Raw genomic sequence first — 18,533 nt, forward strand, 5'->3', positions numbered from 1 at the left:
TTTTTTTGTTCGTTCGTTTTTTTTTTTGTTGTTTTTTTTTTTTTATAGAGACAGGGTTTCAACATGTTGGCCAGCCCGGTCTCCAACTCCTGACCTTAAGTGAGCCGATACACAATCAAGAAGAGAGCGAGACCTGTTCTTTTTTTCTGTCTTTGACTATTTGAGACAGTCTTGCTCTGTCACCCTAGATGGAGTACATTAGTGTGATCTTGGCTCACTGCAACCTCTGCCTCCTGGACTCAAGCAATTCTCTCTTTTTTTTGGAGACAGAGCCTCTCTGTGTCTCCCAGGCTGGACTGCAGTGGTGCGATCTCCGCTCACTGCAACCTCAGCTTTCCAAGTAGCTGGGATTGCAGACATGTACCCCCATACCAGTTATATATATATATATATATATTTTAGACACAGTTTCACCATGTTAGCCAGGCCGTTCTTGAATCCTGACCTCAGGTGATTTGCCGACGTAGGCCTCCCGAAGTGCTGGGATTACAGGTATGAGCCACTGCACTCGGCCTTTTTTCCTAATTTTGAATATGGGACCCATTATGAATTTGGGTGTCACCTATGTGCGGGGGCTATGGAAATCTCTGTCACCCCATTCATTTGTGTGTGCTGTCAAAGCACCAATATGTGGGAATTATGCTTTATGTGAGCATATAGTATATGGAACTTTGGTTTTTTTTGATACAGGGTCTCAAAAAAAATGGGGTATATTTCATCACAATGTTCTGTATATAATTACATACATACAAAATAGTCTTCTACACACAGAGAACACTCTTATATCACTTTGGAGTTGTTTTTGTTTGTGTATTTTGTTTTAATTTTTATGAGACAGGGCCCGGCTATGTCGCTGAGGCTGGAGGGCAGTGGTGAGATCTTGGCTCACTGCAACCTCCACCTGCCACCTCAGCCTCCTGGATTAGTGTCTACAGGCAGGCACCACCACCCCTGGGTAAGTTCTGTATTTTTGGTACTGATGAGGTTTCACCACGTTCCACAGGCTGGACTCTTAACTCCTGAGATCAAGTGATCCTCCCGCTGTTCAAATTTTACTGAGGAGCTTTTATGGCCTCGCCTGTGGTCTGTCCTGTAGTGTCCCTGTCCTGGAACTCAAGTGAATACTTGGTTTAAAATTGATTGCTGTTCTGTAGAAATCCAGCCCAATTCTCTTGGTTAAATAGAAGGTATGTGTAGTAGGCACTGCTTTTTCTTTCTGGAGGCAAAACTCAGGAGGATTGCCCCTTGATGAACAAGGCTAACCTACTGAGCCTTTGAAGCAAGGAACTGGAGATGGTCGTTTTAGGGGTTTATGTTCTGGATTCCAGAAAACATGGAAACAGGGGCAATAAATGCATCTTTATTTTTGTGTCCATTTTAACCCAGTGAAGGAAGATTTCAACCAAAAACCCATGGTGCTGGAGCAAGAAGATCTCAAGCTGTGACTCTCCAGAGGGATGCACTTTCTCTTATGTGAAAAAAAAGAAGGCGCTTCCCTTTAGAGCGTTACGGTTTGGGTAAAGCAACTCTGAAGTTGATGCTGATCTTGGGTAATATATTTGCAGAGCATGCTTATAATTACACTTGGATGATGGTGGGTTTCTGTTTTGTTTTTTTGTGTTTTGTTTTAAATCAGAGTCTCACTCTGTCGCCCAGGCTGGAGTGCAGTGGCGCGATCTCGGCGCACTGCAACTTCCCCCTCCTGGGTTCAAGCGATTCTCCTGCCTCAGCCTCCTGAGTAGCTAGGATTACAGACATGCGCCACCTCGCCCGGCTCAGTGTTTGTATTTAGTGGAGATGGGGTTTCACCATGTTAGTCAGGCTGGTCTTGAACTCCTGATCGCAGGTGATCCACCTGCCTCAGCCTCCCAAAGCATTGGGATTACAGGCGTGAGCCACCGCGCCAGGCCTCTTCAACATCTTAGATTTCATTTTGGATGCTCCTGTGAGGACTGTGTGTCCCTGTGCTGGAACTCAAGTGAATGCTTGGCTCAAAATCCATTGCTGTTCTCTAGAAATCCAGCCAAATACTATTGGTGAAATATAAGGTATGTGTAGTAGTCATTGCTTTTTCTCTTTGGAGACAATACTCAGGAGGATTGCCCCTTCATGAACAAGGCTAACCCGCTGAGCCTTTGAAACAAGGAACTGGAGATGATCCTTTCAGGGGTTTATATTCTGGATATCAGAAAACATGCAAACAGGGCCAGTAAATGCATCTTTATTTTTGTGTTCATTTTAACCTGGTCAAGGAAAATTGCTACAAAAAACCCAGGGTGCTGGAGCAAGAAGATCTCATGCTGTGACCCTCTAGAGGGAAGCGCTTTCTGTTGTCTGAAAGAAAAGAACGCGCTTCCCTATAGAGGGTTACCCTTTGAGAAAAGCAGCATTGAAGTTGATGCTGATCTTGGTAATACATTTGCAGAGCATGCTTATCATCAGACTTGGATGAAGGTGGGGTTCTGTTTTTCGTTTTTTTTTTTTTCTAAGACAGGATCTCTGTTGCCCAAGCTGGAATGTGGTGGCACTTCCAACCTAGCTCTCTTGGGCTCAAATGGTCCTCTCTTTTGGGATAGAGTCTTACTCTGTGACCCAGGCTGGAGTGCAGTGGCGTGATCTCAGCTTACTGCCACCTCCACCTCCCAGTTTCAAGCTGTTCTCCTGCCTCAGATTCCTGAGTATCTGGGATTATAGGTACCTGACACCACGCCTGGCTAATATTTGCATTTTTCTTTCTTTTTTCTTTTTTTTTCTTTTTTGAGATGGAGTCTTGCTCTGTCGCCAGGCTGGAGTGCAGTGGTGTGATCTTCGCTTACTTCAACCCTGCCTCCCAGTTTCAAGTGATTCTCCTGCCTCAGCCACCCGAGTAACTAGGATTTCAGGCATGCACCACACGCCTGGCTAATTTTTTGTGTTTTTAGTAGAGACAGGGTTTCACCATGTTGGTCAGGCTGGTCTCGAACTCCCAACCTCAGGTGATCTTCCCGCCTTGGCCTCCGAAAGTGCTGGGATTGCAGGCATGAGCCACCCCGCCCGGCCATTATATATTCTTATATATATAATACCATATACGTGCAAAATACTCTTCTACATGAAGAGAATACTCTTATATCACTTTGGGGGTTTTTTTGTTTGTGTGTGTGTGTGTGAGTATATGTTTTGTTTGTTTTTGGATAAGGTCTGGCTCTGTCACCCAGTCTAGAGTGCAGTTGTGCCATCTCAGCTCACTGCGACTTCTACCTCCCACCTAAGCCCGCTGAATTAGTGTCTACAGGCATGCACCACCACACCTGGCTCCGTTTTGTATTTTTTGTACACATGGGCTTACACCACGTTGCCGAGACTGGTCTCGAACACCTGAGCTCAGGTGATACTTCAGTTTCAGCCTCCTAATGTGCTGGGATTAGAGGTGTGAGCCACCGTGCCCCACTTGTAGTTGTGTGTTTCTGTTCAAATTTTATTGAGGAGTTTTTAGGGCCTAGCCTGTGATCTACCCTGGAGGATGTTTGTGTGTACAACAATGTATATTCTTGAACATCGTAGATTCCATTTTGGATGCTCCCATCGGGACTGTGTGTCCCTGTGCTGGAACTCTGGTGAACACCTGGCTCAATATCCATTTCTCTTCTCTAGAAATCCAGCCCAGTTCTCTTGGTTAAATATAAGGTACATATGTCTACGAGGCATTGCTTTTGCTCTTTGAGAACAAAACTCAGGAGGATTGCTCTTTGATGAACAAAGCTAACCTGCTGATCCTTTGAAGCAAGGAACTGGAGATGGTCCTTTTAGGGGTTTATATTCTGGATTCCAGAAAACATGCAAACAGGGCCAATAAATGCATCTTTACTTTTGTGTCCATTTTAACCGGGTGAAGGAAAATTCCAACAAAAAACCCAGAGTGTTGGAGCAAGAAGATCTCATGCTGTGACCCTCTAGAGGGAAGCACTTTCTCTTGTCTAAAAGAAAAGAAAGCGCTTCTCTTTAGAGGATTACTCTTTGAGAAAAGCAACGTTGAAGTTGACGCTTATCTTGGTAATAAATTTGCAGAGAATGCTTATAATCAGACGTGGATGATGTTGGGGTTTCATGTTTGTTTTGTTTTTTTTTAATACAGGGTGTCTGTTGCCCAGGCTGGAGTGTGGTGGCCCCTCTCCAACCTAGATCTCTTGGGCTCAAGTGGCCCTCTTTTTTGGGTCAGAGTCTTGCTCTGTGGCCCTGGCTGGAGTGCAGTGTCAGGATCTCCGCTCACTACAACCTCTGCCTCCTGGGTAAAAGCGATTCTCCTGCCTCAGCCTCCCAAGCAACTGGGATTACAGGCATGTGCTACCATGCCCGGCTAATTTTTGTGATTTCATTTATTTATTTTTGAGACAGAGTCTTGCTCTTTCGCCCAGGCTGGAGTGCAGTGGTGCAATCTCGGCTCACTGCAACCTCCAACTCCCACCTCAGCCTCCTGAATAGCTGTCTACAGGCGTGCACCACCACACCTGGCTAACTTTTGTATTTTTTGTACAGACATGGTTTCTCCATGTTGCCTGGGCTGGTCTTGAACTCCTGAACTCAAGTGATCCTCCCACCTCGGCCTCCTAAAGTGCTGTGATTAGAGGTATGAGCCACTGTGCCCCACCTGTACTTGTGTGTTTCTGCTCAAATTTTATTGGGGAGGTTTTATGGTATAGCCTGTGGTCTCTCCGGAGGATGTTTGTGCCTATGACAATGTATATTCTTCAGTATGTTACGTTCCATTTTGGATGCTTCCATGGGGACTGTGTGTCCGTCCCTGTACTGAAACTCAAGTGAACACTTGGCTCTCCGTCCATTGCTGTTCTGTAGAAATCCAGCCCAGTTCCCTTGGTTAAAGATAAGGTATGTCTAGCAGGTATTGCTCTTTCTCTTGCAGACAAATTCAGGAGGATTGCCCCTTGATAAACAAGGCTAACCTGCTGATTCTTTGAAGGAAGGAACTGGAGATCGTCCTTTTAGGGGTTTATATTCTGGATTCCAGAAAACACACAAATAGAAAAGAGGGCAAATAAATGCATCTTTCTTTTCGAGTCCATTTTAACCTGGTTAAGGAAGATTCCAACAAAAAATCCATGGTGCCACAGCAAGAAGATGTCAGGCTGTGTCCCTCTACAGGGAAGCGCTTTCTGTTGTCTGAAAGAAAAGAAAGTGCTTCCTTTTAGAGGGTTGCCGTTTAAGAAAAGCAACATTTAGGTGGATGCTGATCTTGGTAATAATACATTTGCAGAGCATGCTTATCATCAGAATTGGATAATGGTGGGGTTCTGTTGTTTTTTTTTTTCTGAGACAGGGTGTCTATTGCCCAGGCTGGAGTGCAGTGGCACTTTTAACCTAGATCTCTTGGGCTCAAGTGGTCCTGTTTTTTGGGATAATCTCACACTGTGACCCAGTCCGGAGTACAGTGGCATGAACACCACTCATTGCACGCTTTGCCTCCCAGGTTCAAGCCATTCTTATGACCCAGCTTCCAGAGCAGCTGGGATTACAGGCATGAGCCACCACACTGGCTAATTTTTGTATTTTTAATAGAGATGGGGTTCACCATGTTGGCCAGGCTGGTCTCCAACTACTGACCTCATGATCCACCCACCTCGGCCTCCCAAAGTGCTGGGATTACAGACGTGAGCCACTGTGCCCGGCCAACACGAAGAACACTCTTATATCACTTTGGGGTTGTTTTTGTTTGTGTATTTTCTTAAATATTTTTTGAGACACAGTCTGGCGCTATTACCTAGGTTGGAGTGCAGTGTTGTGACCTCAGCTCACAGCAGCCTCTACCTCCCAGCTGAGCCTCCTGAGTTAGCATCTGCTGGCATGAATCGCAACACCTGGTAACCTTTGTATTTTTGGACACATGAGGTTTCACCATGTTGCCCAGGCTAGTCTTGAACTCCTGAGCTCAAGTAATGCTCCTGCCTCTGACTCCTAAAGTGCTGGGATTACAGGTGTGAGCCACTGCACCCCACCTGTACTTGTGTATTTCTGTTCAAATTTTATTGAGGAGCTTTTACGGCCTAGACAGTGGTCTATCCTGGAGAATGTTTGTGTGTATGACAATGTATATTCTTTTTTTTTTTTTTATTTTTTGGAGACGGAGTCTCACTCTGTCACCCAGGCTGGAATGCAATGGCATGATCTCAGTTCACTGCAACCTCCGCCTCCTGGGTTCAAGCGATCCTCCTGTCTCAGCCTGCTGAGTAGCTAGGATTACAGGTGTGCGCCTGGCTAATTTAGATTCCATTTTGGATGCTCCCATCGGGACTGTGTGTCCCTATGTTGGAACTCAGGTGAACGCTTGGCTCAAAATCCATTGCTGTTCTCTAGAAATCCTGCCTAATTCTCTTGGTTAAAGATAAGGTATATGTAGCAGGCATTCCTTTTTCTCTTTGGGGACAAAACTCAGGAGGATTGCCCCTTGATGAACAAGGCTAACCTGCTGAGCCTTTGAAGCAAGGAACTGGAGATGGTCCTTTTAGGGGTTTATGTTCTGGATTCCAGAAAACATGCAAACAGGGCAAATAAATGCATCTTTATTTTGTGTCCGTTTTAACCTGGTCAAGGAAAATTCCAACAGCAACAACAAAAAACCAGTGTTGGAGCAAGAATATGTCATGCTGTGGCCCTCCAGAGGGAAGCGCTTTCTGTTGTCTGAAAGAAAACAAAGCGCTCCCCTTTAGAGGTTTACGGTTTGAGGAAAGCAGCGTTGAAGTTGATGCTGATCTTGGTAATACATTTGCAGAGCGTGCTTATCATCAGACGTGGACGATGGTGGGGTTCTGTTTTGGTTTTGTTTTTTCCTAAGACAGGGTCTCCGTTGCCCAGACTGGAGTGCGGTGGCACTTCTACCTAGATCTCTCGGGCTCAAATGGTCTTCTTTTTATTTCATTTTTTTAATTGTTTGAGATGGAGTCTCACTCTGTCACCCAGGCTGGAGTACAGTGGCAGGATCTCCACAACTACAGCCTCCCAGGTTCCAGACATTCTCCCACCTCAGCCTCCCAAGTAGCTGGAATTATAAGCACCCACCACCATGCCCTGCTTTTTGTGTTTTTAGACAAGAAAGGGTTTCACCATATTGGCCAGGCTCGTCTCAACTCTTGCCCTTAAGTAATCCTCCTCCCTGGCCTCCCAAAGTGCTGAGATTACAGGCGTGAGCCACCGCGCCCAGCCTCAAGTGGTCCTCTTGAGTCAGCCTCTCAAGTAGTTGGGACTACGTGGGGCGTGCCACCATACTTGGCTAAGTTTTTAATTTTTGGTAGAATTGGGGTCTCTTTTGCCCAGGATAGTCTCATCTCCACAGCTTATGTGGTCCTACACGTGTGAGCCACCTCGTCTTGATGACCCATTTCAAAGATAGTTGACATGGCCAGGCATTGTGGGGCACCCAGTCCCAGCCACTGCAGAGGCCAGGGTCGGAGGGACCTTTGATTTCCAGACTGTACCATGCACTGATCACACCTTCAAATAGCCACTGGGCTCCAGCCTGGGCCAACATAGCAAGATCCCATCTCTTTAAAAACATAGATTACATGGCACCTGGTTCCAGAGGTTCCATTTGGGTTGGTTATTTGAAATGGGCCACTCATCAATTTAGTGTAATCAATCCAAATCGTTTCCTTCATTAAGAGAGTAAGTAGCCGGGGCATGGTGCCTCATACCTGTAATCCCAGCACTGTGGGAGGCAGAGGCAGGCGGATCGCCTGAGGTCAGGAGTTCAAGACCAGCCTGGCCAATATGGTGAAACCCCTGTCACTACTAAAAACACAAAAATTAGCCGGGTGTGGTGGCGTGAACCTGGGAGGCCGAGGTTGCAGTGAGCTGAGATTGCGCCATTGCACTCCAGCCTGGGCGACTGAGCTGGACTCTGACTTAAAAAAAAGGTAAGTAAGCCTTCAAGTCTATCCAATCTTAATTTGTAATCTCAAATGGATGTCCATATTAACAAAATTTTCTTGTTTTTCCTGTTTGTGTCTTTTTAGTTTAATCTTCTTGTCCTTGACACTGAAATTTTTTTCTCTCCAACAACTTGCTATTGTTTCTCGGAATAGAGCTGCTTTCTCTGCAGGAAGGGTGTAGTTGATTCAACCGTCACCCACTCACGCCAGCCCCGGTGAGTTCTTTGACTGCAGCTTCCCTGATTATGCTATTTTCTTCGGGTAATGATCCCAAGGTACCTCGCATTTAAAGGCCAGTTGCTTGGTAAGCTGTGAAATGTTTGCTGTGGCTAATATGAGAAACAAACTATGGTAGACAAGATGAGTCTCAGTGGCAGTGATAATTGTCACATGGGACAAAACCACAGATACTTTTCACAAAAACCTTGAGGACCCTAGAAGGGCCTCCCTAGTAACAGCTGGGATGCGCGGCAGCTCTCGTTGTTGCCGTGGTGAGCGATGCCTGTTCGTCCAGCCCTCAACACCTTTTACTCCGTGGAAGTTATGCCTGCACTGGTTTACAGAACCTCCCTTGACTTGGGTTGAGGTAGAGTTGAAGGGGACCTCAGTGTCCCTTGCAGGTGGGATGTTCACTACGTAGCAAGAGCACAAAGGTGGAGTGCGTGGGCTTTGAGTTTCTATTGGGTAAATGAATCTGAAATGTAGGGCACATGAGCACGTCATCAATATATGATTGATTTAATTTTTGTATTTTAGAAACGGAGGTCTCGCTATGCCGCCCAGGGTAGAATGTGCTCTCTCCCTCTCCTCTTCCTAGTATCTGGGACTACAGGTGAATATTTTAATCTATGCACAGGCATGAAGAGGGCAAGGAGGGTTCTTTTGTTCTGTCTTTGACTTTGTGAGGCAGTGTGACTCTGTCACTCAAGCTGGAGTGCAATAATGTGATCTCGGCTTACTGCAACCTCTGCCTCCTGGGTTCAAGCAATTTTTTTTTTTTTGAGTCAGTATCTCACTCTGTCCCTCAGGGTGGAGTGCAGCGGCCCAGTCTCTGCTCACTGCAACTTCTGCCTCCCAAGTAGGTACAATTGCAGACACGTGTCACCACGCTTGGCAAAATTTTTTTTGTATTTTTAGAGCTGGGATTTTACCTTGTTGACGAGGCTGGTCTGGAACTCCTGACCTCAGGTGACTCGCCCACCTCAGCCTCCAAACAAGTTATGCTGATCTTGGTAATAACTTCGCAGAGTGTGCTTACCATCAGACATGGAGGATGGTGGGGTCCTGTTTTGTTGTTGTTGTTTTTCTAAGATAGGGTCTCTTGCCCAGGCTGGAGTGTGTTGACACTTCCAACCTAGGTGTCTTGGGCTCAAATGGTCCTCTTTTTTCGGACGGTCTTCCTCTGTGACCCATGCTGGAGTGTGGTGACGTGATCTCGGCCCACTGAAACCTCCACTTCCCAGTTTCAAGCAGTTCTCCTGCCTCACATTCCTGAGTAGCTGGGATTATAGGTGCCTGACACCATGCCTGGCTAATATTTGCATGTTATTTATTCATGTATTTGTTTGTTTTGAGATGGAGTCTCACTGTCACTCAGGCCAGAGGGCAGTGGCAGGACCTCGGCTCACTCAAACCTTTGCCTCTCAGGTTCAAGCAAGTCTTCTGCCTCAACCTCCTGAGTAGCTGGAATCACAGGCACCCGTCACCACGCCCAGCTACTTTTGTATTTTTTTTTTCACCATGTTGGCCAGGCTGGTCTGAAACCCCTGACTTCATGTGAGCCGCCCGCCTCAGCCACCCAAAGTGGTGGGATTACAGGCATGAGCCACTGCGCCCGGCCAACAATGTGTATTTTTCAACATGGGAGATTCAGTTTTGAATGCTCCCATCGGGACTGTGTGTCCTTGTGCTGGAACTCAAGTGAACGCTTGGCTCAAAATCCATTGCTGTTCTCTAGAAATCCAGCCCAATTCTCTTGGTTAAAGATAAGGTATGTGTAGTAGGCATTGCCTTTTCTCTTTGGGAACAAAACTCAGGAGGATTGCCCCTTGATGAACAAGGCTAACCTGCTGAGCCTTTGCAGCAAGGAACTGGAGATGGTCCTTTTAGGGATTTATGCTCTGGATTCCAGAAAACATGCAAGCAAGGCAAATAAATGCATCTTTATTTTTGTGTCCATTTTAACCTGGTCAAGGAAGATTCCCATGAAAAATCCACAGTGCCAGAGCAAGAAGATCTCGGGCTGTCATCTTCTAGAGGGAAGCACTTTCTGTTGTCTGAGAGAAAAGAAAGTGCTTCCTTTTAGAGGGTTACCGTTTGAGAAAAGCAACATTGAAGTTGATGCTGATCTCGGTAATACATTTTCAGAGCATGCTTATCGTCAGAGGTGGATGATGGTGGGCTTCTGTTTTTGTTTTGATTTTTTCTTTTTTTTTTTTTTTTGAGATGGAGTTTTGTTCTTGCTGTCCAAGCACTAGTATGTAGGAATTATTCTTTATGTGAGCATATAGTACATGGAACTTTGTTTTTTTGAGACAGGGTCTCCAAAATATATGCATGTTATCATATAATCTTCTATGTATAATTATATTCACACAAAATAGTCTTCTACACACAGAGAATACTCATATCACTTTGGGGTTGTTTTTGTTTGTGTATTTTTTTTTTTTTTTATTTTTTTTGAGACACCATCTGGCTCTATTTTCCAGGCTGGAGTGCAGTGTTTGACCTCAACTCACTGCAGCCTCTACCTCCCACCTCAGCCTCCTGAATTAGTGTCTACAGGCATGAACCACTACACCTGGCTATCTTTTGTATTTTTACAGATGAGGTTTTACTATGTTGGGCAGGCTAGTTTTGAACTCGAGCTCATGTAATTTTCCCGCCTTCGGCTCCTAAAGTGCTGGGATTAGAGGTGTAAGCCACTGCACTCCACCCGTACTTCTGTATCAAATGTTATTGAGGAGCTTTTACAGCCTAGGCAGTGCTCTATCCTGGAGAATGTTTGTGTGTAAGACAATGTATATTCTTTTTTTCTTTCCTGTCACCCAGGCTGGAGTGCATTGGCATGATCTCGTCTCACTGCAACCTCCGCCTCCCGGGTTCAAGCAATTCTCCTGCCTCAGCCTGCTGAGTAGCTGGGATTACAGGTGGGCACCACCACGCCTGGCAAATTTAGATTCCATTTTGGATGCTCCCATCATGACTGTGTGTCCCTGTGCTGGAACTCAAGTGACTATGTGACTCAATCTATTGCTGTTCTCTAGAAATCGACCTCAATTCTCTTGGTTAAAGGTAAGGTATGTGTAGTGGGCATTGCTTTTTCTCCTTGGAGACAAAACTTAGGAGGATTCCCCTTGATGAACAAGGCTAATCTGCTGAGCCTGGAGATTGTCCTTTTAGAGGTTTATGTTCTAGATTCCAGAAAACGGGCAAACAGCGAATAAATGCATCTTTATATTTGTGTCCATCTTAACCTGGTCAAGGAAAATTTCAACAAAAATCCCAGATGGCTGGAGCGAGAAGATCTCATGCTGTGACTCTCTGGAGGGAAGCACTTTCTGTTGTCTGAAAGAAAACAAAGCGCTTCTCTTTAGAGTGTTACGGTTTGAGAAAAGCAACGTTGAAGTTGATGCTGATCTTGGTAATACATTTGCAGAGCATGCTTATCAGGCTTGGATGACCGCAGGGTTCTGTTTTGGTTTTATTTTTTTCCAAGACCAGTCTCTGTTGCCCAGGCTGGAGAGGGAGGGGTGGCACTCCAAACTAGATCTCTTGGGGTCATGTCTTGCTCTATTATTATTATTAATTATTATTTTTGTGTGTGTGTGAGATGGAGTCTCGCTCTGTCACCAGGTTGGAGTGCAGTGGCGCAATCTCAGCTCACTGCAACCTCCGACTCCATGGTTCAAGCGATTCTCCTGCCTCAGCCTCCTGAGTACTGGGATTACAGGTACGCACCATCATGCCGAGCTAATTTTTGTATTTTTAGTAGAGACCGGGTTTCACCACGTTGGCCAGGATGGTCTCAAACTCCTGACCCCATGATCCACCCGCCTCGGCCTCCCAAAGTGCTGGGATTACAGGTGTGAGCCTCCGTGCCCAGCCTGTTATTTTATTTTGTTTTATTTTATTTATTTTATTTTATTTTGAGATGGAGACTCGCTCTGTCGCCCAGGCTGGAGTGCAGTGGCAGGATCTCCACTCACTGTAACTCCCACCTCTGTCACCCAGGCTGGAGTGCAGTGGCAGGATCTCCCCTCACCGTAACTCCCACCTCCTAGGTTCCAGTGATTCTTTCACCTTAGCCTCGCAAGTAGCTGGTATTACAAGCACCCACCAACACGCCCTGCCAATTTTTGTATTTTTCAATGAGAAAGGGTTTCACCGTGTTGGCCAGGCTGGTCTCAACTCCTGACCTTAAGTGATCCACCTCCCTGGCCTCCCAAAGTGCTGGGATTGCAGGCGTGAGCCACCACATCCAGCCTCAAGTGGTCTTCTTGTCAGCCTCGCAAGTAGTTGGGCTCAGGTTTTAATTTTTGGTAGAGATGGGGTCTCTTTTGCCCGGGATGGTCTCAGCTGAGCTTAAGTGATCCTAAATGTGTGAGCCACCTTGTCCCATTTCAAAGATAGGTGACACGGCCAGGCATCCCGGGACACACAGGGTCCCAGTTACTGGAAAGGCTAGGGTGGGAGGGTCCTTTGATTTTAAGGCTATACCGTGCACTGATCACACCTTTGAATAGCCACTGCACTCCGGCCTGGGCCACGTAGCAAGATCCCATCTCTTTAAAAACGCAGATTACATGGCATCTGGTTCCTGAGGCTCCATTTGGGTTGGTCACTTCAAATACAGGCCTTTCATCAGTTTAGTTTAATCAATCCAAACCATGTTTCCTTCATTAGGAGAGTAAGGGCCAGGTGTGTAATCCAAGCATTTTGGGAGACTGAGGCAGGCGGATCACGAGGTCAGGAGTTCGAGACCAGCCTGGCCAATATGGTGAAACCCGTCTCTACTAAAAATACAAAGATTAGGTGGGCGTGGTTGTGCGTGCTTGTAATCCCAGCTACTCAGGAGGCTGAGGCAGCAGAATCTCGTCAACCCAGGAGGCGGAGGTTGCAGTGAGCCAAGATCTCGCAGGTGCGCTCCAGCCTGGGCGACAGAGCGAGGCTCCATCTCAACAAAACAAAACAAAAAATGTAGGCCTCCACATCTATCCAGTCTATTCTGTAATCCCCGACGGATGTCAATATTAATACAATGTTCTTATTTTTTCTATTTATTTGTGTCTTTTTAGTTGAATCTCCTTGTCCCTGAGACTAAGTTTTTTTGATTTTTATTTATTTATTTATTTTGAAACAGTCTTGCTCTGTCGCCCAGGCTGCAGTGCAGTGGTGCAATCTCGGCTTACTGTAGCCTCTGTATCCCGGGTTCCAGTGATTCTCCTTCCCCCACTCCCGGGTAACTGGGATTTTCAGGCACACACCACCACGCCCAGCTAATTTTTTTGTACGTTTAGTAGAGACGGGGTTTCACCATGTTGGGCAGGCTGGTCTTGAACTCCTGAACTGAGGTGATCTGCCGACCTCGGCCTCCCAAAGTGCTGGGATTAGGGATAAGGCTAACCTGCTTATTCTTTGTAGCAAGGAACTGGAGATGGTCCTTTTAGGGGTTTATGTTCTGGATTCCGGAAAACATGCAAACAGGGCCAATAAATGCATCCTCATTTTTGTGTCCATTTTAACCTGGGCAAGGAAAATTCCAACAAAAAACCCAGGGTTCTGGAGCAAGAAGATCTCATGCTGTGACCCTACAAAGGGAAGCACTTTCTCTTGTCCAAAGGAAAAGAAGGCGCTTCCCTTTGGAGTGTTACGGTTTGAGAAAAGCAGCGTTGAAGTTGATGCTGATCTCGGTAATACATTTGTAGAGCATGCTTATCATCAGGCTTGGACGATGGCGGGGTTCTGTTTTGGTTTTGCTTTTTTATTCTAAGACAGGATCTCTGTTGCCCAGGCTGGAGTGCGGTGGCACATCCAACCTAGGTCTTTTGGATTCAAATGGTTTTTTTAGCGGACAGAGTCTCTCTATCACCCAGGCTGAAGTGCAGTGGTGTGATCTCGGCTCACTGCAACCTCCACCTCCCAGGTTCAAGCGAGTCTCCTGCCTCAGCTTCCCAAGTAGGTGAGATTACAGGTGCCCATCACCACACCTGGATAATATTTTCATTTTTTTAAATTCATTTATTTATGTTTTTGAGATGGAGTCTCACTGGTACCCAGGCTGGAGGGCTGAGGCGTGATCTCTGCTCAGTGCAACCTCTGCCTCCCGGGTTCAAGCAATTCTTCTACCTCAGCCTCCTGAGTAGCTAGAATTACGGGAGCCCACCACCACACCTGGCTACTTTTTGTTTTTCATTTTTTGTTTTTTTTTTAGTAGAGATGGGATTTCACCATGTTTGCCAGGCTGGTCTCAAACCCCTGACCTCAAGTTAGCCACCGGCCTCTGCCTCCCAAAGTGCTGGGATTACAGGCATGAGCCACCACGCCTGGCCTAATTTTTATATTTTCAGCAGAGACGGGGTTTCACCATGTTGGCCAGGCTGGTTGCGAACTCCTGACCTCAGGTGATCAGCCCACCTCAGCCTCCCAAAGTGCTAAGATTACAGGCGTGAGCCACCACACATGGCCATTAACACCTTTTAGTCCATGGAAATTATTCTGGCACTGATTTATAAAACCTCACGTGGGGTCAGGTAGAGTCAAAGGGGACCTCGGTGTCCCTTGCAGATGGAATGTGTGCTGCTCAGCAGGAGCACGGAGGTGGAGTGCGTGGGGTTTGAGTTTTCACTGGGGAAATGAAACCAACATCTTGGGTGCATGACCAGGTCATATATGCAGTCATATATGCAATATGCGTGGTGGTGGGTGCCTCTAATCCCAGCTACTCAGGAGGCTGACGCAGAAGAATCGCTGGAACCCAGGAGGCAGAAGTTGCTGTGAGCCGAGATCGCACCACCGCATCCAGCCTGGGTGACAGAGTGAGACTCCGTGTCAAAAAAAAGAAGACCTCAGGCTGTGACCCTCTAGATGGAAGCACTGTCTGTTGTGTAAAAGAAAAGATCGTGCATCCCTTTAGAGTGTTACTGTTTGAGAAAAGCAACGTTGAAGATGCTGCTGATCTTGGTAATACATTTGCAGAGCGTGCTTATCATCAGACTTGCATGATGTCGGGGTTCTGTTTGTGATTTGAAATTTTTCCAAGACAGGCTTTCTGTTGCCCAGGCGGGGGTGGGTAGCACCTTCCACCGAGATTTCTTGGGCTTAAGTGGTCGTCTTTTTATTTTTTGACTTTTTGAGACACACTCTTGTTTCGCTGGGAGTGCAGTAGCAGGATCTCTGCTCACCGGAAACTCTACCTCTCGGGTTCCAGTGATTCTCCCACCTCAGCCTGCCGAATCGTTGGGAATTCAGGCATCAGGCACCCACCATCGTGTCCTGCACTCTTGCTGCCCATCCTGGAGAGCACTGGCATGATCTAGGCTCACTGCAACCTCCGCCTCCCGGGTTCGAGCGATGCTTCTGCCTCAGCCTCCCAGATAGCTGGGATTACAGGCACCTACTCCCCCACCCAGCTAATTTTTATGTTTTTAGTAGAGACGGGTTTCACCATGTTGGCCAGGCTAGTCTTGAACTCCCGCTTTCAGGTGATCCACTAGCCTGTGGCCTATCCTGGAGGATGTTTGTGTGTGTGACAATGTATATTCTTCAACATCTTAGACTCCATTTTGGATGCTCCCATCGGGACTACGTGTCCCTGTGCTCGAACTCAAGTGAACACTCGGCTCAAAGTCCATTGCTGTTCTCTAGAAATCCAGCCCAGTTCTCTTGGTTAAATATAAGGTATGTGTAGTAGGCATTGCTTTTTCTCTTTAGAGACAAAACTCAGAGGGTTGCCCCTTGATGAACAAGGCTAACCTGCTGAGCCTTTGAAGAAAGGAACTGGAGATGGTCCTTTTAGGGGTTTATGTTCTGGATTCTAGAAAACAGGCAAACAGGGCCAATAAATGCATCTTTATTGTTGTGTCCATTTTAACCTGGTCAAGGAAGATTTCAACAAAAAACCCAGAGTGCTGGAGCAAGAAGATCCCATGCTGTGACCCTCCAAAGGGAAGCGCTTTCTGTTTGTTTTCTCTCAAACAAAGTGCCTCCCTTTAGAGTGTTACCGTTTGGGAAAAGCCACGTTGAAGATGATGCTGATCTTGGTAATACATTTGCAGACCATGCTTGTAATCAGACTTGGATGATGTTGGGAGTCTGTTTTTTTGTTTGTTTGGTTGGTTGGTTTTTTTGCTTGTTTGGTTTTTGTTTTTTGTTTTGGTGTGTGTGTTTTGTTTTGTGGTTTTTTTTTTTTCTAAGACAAGGTCTCTGTTGCCCAAGAGAGACTAGAGAGGCACTTTTTAAGATAGGTCTGTTGGGCTCAGATGGTCCTTTTATGGGACACAGTCTTGCTCTGTGACCCAGACTGGAGTGCCGTGGTGCGATCTTGGCTCACTGCAACCTCCACCTCCCGGGTTCAAGTGATTCTCCTGCCTCAGCTTCCTGGGTAGCTGGGATTACAGGTGCCTGACATCACACTCGGCTAATATTTGTATTTTTCTTTTTTATTCATTCATTTATTTATTTTTGAGATGGAGTGTTGCTGTCACCCAGCCTGGAGGGCAGTGGCATGATCCCGCCTGACTCCAACCTCTGCCTCTCAGGTTCAAGCCATTCTCCTGCCTCAGTCTCCTGAGTAGCTGGAATTACAGGCACCCACCACTACAACCGGCTACTTTTTGATTTTTTTTTTTTTTTTTTTTAGTAAAGGTGGGGTTTCACCATGTTGGCCAGGCTGGTCTCAAACCCCTGACCTCAAGTGAGCCACTGGCCTTGGCCTCCCAAAGTGCTGAGAATACAGGCATGAGCCACCGGGCACAGCCATCAACACCTTTTACTTTATGGAAATTTTTCTGGCACCGGTATAGAACCTCACATGGGGTCAGGTGGAGTTGAGGGGACCTCAGTGTCCCTGCAGATGGGATGAGCAAGAGCACGGAGGTGGAGTGCATGGGGCTTCAGTGTTTATTGGGGAAATGAAGCTGAAATCTTGGGTGCATGACCAGGAGATAAATGCATGAGATGGGGGTCTCACTATGCTGCCCAGGCTAAAGTGGGCTTAGATCCTCTTGCCTCTGCCCCTCCCCAGTCCTTGGTAGATGGGACTACATGTGAATATTAACCCCCCATGCACAGACAAGAAGAAAGTAAGGACTGTTCTTTGGTTCATACCTGACCCCAGTTAAACTTGTATTTTAGATAAACAATGTATTTGAGAGGTACTTGAACAACAAATGATTTGCTGTTCAGGTGTGGGCATCTTTGTTTTGTTTTGTTTTTTCCTAATTTTAAATATGGGACTAGTCTGCATATGGTGGCTCTTGTCTGTAATTCCTGCACTTCGTGAGGCTGAGACAGGAGGATCACCTGAGATCAGTTGTTTGAGACCAGCCTGGCCAACATGAAGCCAGGAGGCTGAGCTTTCAGTGAGCTGAAATCTTCTGCTGCACTCCACCCTGGGCAACAGAGTGAGACTCAGTCTCAAGAAAGTAAAAAATAGGCCGGGCACGGTGGCGCATGCCTGTAATCCCAGCACTTTGGGAGGCCGAGACGGGAGGATCACCTGAGGTCAGGAGTTCAAGACCAACAGGGCCAACATGGCAAAGCCTTGTCTCTACTAAAAATACAAAAATTAGCTGGGTGCAATGGTGCACATCTGTAATTCCAGCTACTCTGGAGGCTGAGGCAGGAGAATCGCTTGAACCCAGGAGGAGGAGATTTCAGTGAGCTGAAATCAAGCCATGGCATTCCAGCCTGGGCCACAGAGCAAGATTCCATCTCAAAAATAAATGAATAAATAAAATAAATAAAAATAAATAGATAAATATGGGACATCATGAATTTGGGTGTCACCTTTGTGTAGCAGCCAGCGTAATCTCTGTCATTCCAATTTTTTTTATGTGAACTGCCAAAGCAAGCACTTGTGTAGGAATTTTTCTTCCTGTGAGCATACAATATACGGAACTTTCTTTGACACAGGGTCTCAGAAATATATGGTATATATTTCATTATATATACACTTATATATAATGTAATCATATACACACAAAATACTAAATACAGAGAATACTCTGATATCACCTTGGGTATTTTTTTCTTTCTTTGTGTGTGTATGTTTTTTATTTGTTTGGTTGTTTTTGTTTTTGTTTTTGTTTTTTGTTTTTTGTTTTTGTTTTTGTTTTGAGACAGAGTCTTACTCTGTCGCCCAGGCTGGAGTGCAGTGACAGGATCTCGGGTCACTGCAAGCTCCGCCTCCCAGGTTCATGCCATTCTCCTGCCTCAGCCTCCTGAGTAGCTGGGACCACAGGCACCCGCCACCACACCTGGCTAATTTTTTTGTGTATTTTTAGTAGAGACAGGGTTTGACAGGGTTTCGCCATGTTAGCCAGGATGATCCCGATCTCCTGACCTCGTGATCCACCCGCCTCGGCCTCCCAAAGTGCTGGGATTACAGGCGTC

General features: G+C 46.3%; 9 non-coding genes across 9 annotated transcripts; all 9 read left to right on the top strand.

The window, feature by feature from the left end:
• Positions 1-1,415: 1,415 nt before the first annotated feature.
• Positions 1,416-1,534, top strand: MIR525 (microRNA mir-525). Its single transcript, NR_128577.1, has one exon. It is a non-coding gene; the product is annotated as a microRNA mir-525 (primary transcript).
• Positions 1,535-2,279: 745 nt separating this feature from the next.
• On the top strand, positions 2,280-2,398 carry MIR523 (microRNA mir-523). Its single transcript, NR_128578.1, has one exon. It is a non-coding gene; the product is annotated as a microRNA mir-523 (primary transcript).
• A 1,503-nt stretch (positions 2,399-3,901) lies between these two features.
• On the top strand, positions 3,902-4,017 carry MIR518F (microRNA mir-518f). The gene has a single exon (NR_128579.2). It is a non-coding gene; the product is annotated as a microRNA mir-518f (primary transcript).
• A 1,091-nt stretch (positions 4,018-5,108) lies between these two features.
• On the top strand, positions 5,109-5,207 carry MIR519B (microRNA mir-519b). The gene has a single exon (NR_128580.1). It is a non-coding gene; the product is annotated as a microRNA mir-519b (primary transcript).
• Positions 5,208-6,616: 1,409 nt separating this feature from the next.
• Positions 6,617-6,736, top strand: MIR518B (microRNA mir-518b). Its single transcript, NR_128581.1, has one exon. It is a non-coding gene; the product is annotated as a microRNA mir-518b (primary transcript).
• A 4,696-nt stretch (positions 6,737-11,432) lies between these two features.
• On the top strand, positions 11,433-11,550 carry MIR518C (microRNA mir-518c). Its single transcript, NR_128583.1, has one exon. It is a non-coding gene; the product is annotated as a microRNA mir-518c (primary transcript).
• A 2,150-nt stretch (positions 11,551-13,700) lies between these two features.
• On the top strand, positions 13,701-13,806 carry MIR524 (microRNA mir-524). The gene has a single exon (NR_128584.1). It is a non-coding gene; the product is annotated as a microRNA mir-524 (primary transcript).
• Positions 13,807-14,967: 1,161 nt separating this feature from the next.
• MIR517C (microRNA mir-517c) lies at positions 14,968-15,078 on the top strand. Its single transcript, NR_106467.1, has one exon. It is a non-coding gene; the product is annotated as a microRNA mir-517c (primary transcript).
• Positions 15,079-16,048: 970 nt separating this feature from the next.
• MIR519D (microRNA mir-519d) lies at positions 16,049-16,165 on the top strand. The gene has a single exon (NR_128585.1). It is a non-coding gene; the product is annotated as a microRNA mir-519d (primary transcript).
• Positions 16,166-18,533: the final 2,368 nt, after the last annotated feature.

The sequence above is a fragment of the Gorilla gorilla genome, chromosome 20 (assembly GCF_029281585.2).
Source record: "Gorilla gorilla gorilla isolate KB3781 chromosome 20, NHGRI_mGorGor1-v2.1_pri, whole genome shotgun sequence".
Lineage (NCBI taxonomy): Eukaryota > Metazoa > Chordata > Mammalia > Primates > Hominidae > Gorilla > Gorilla gorilla.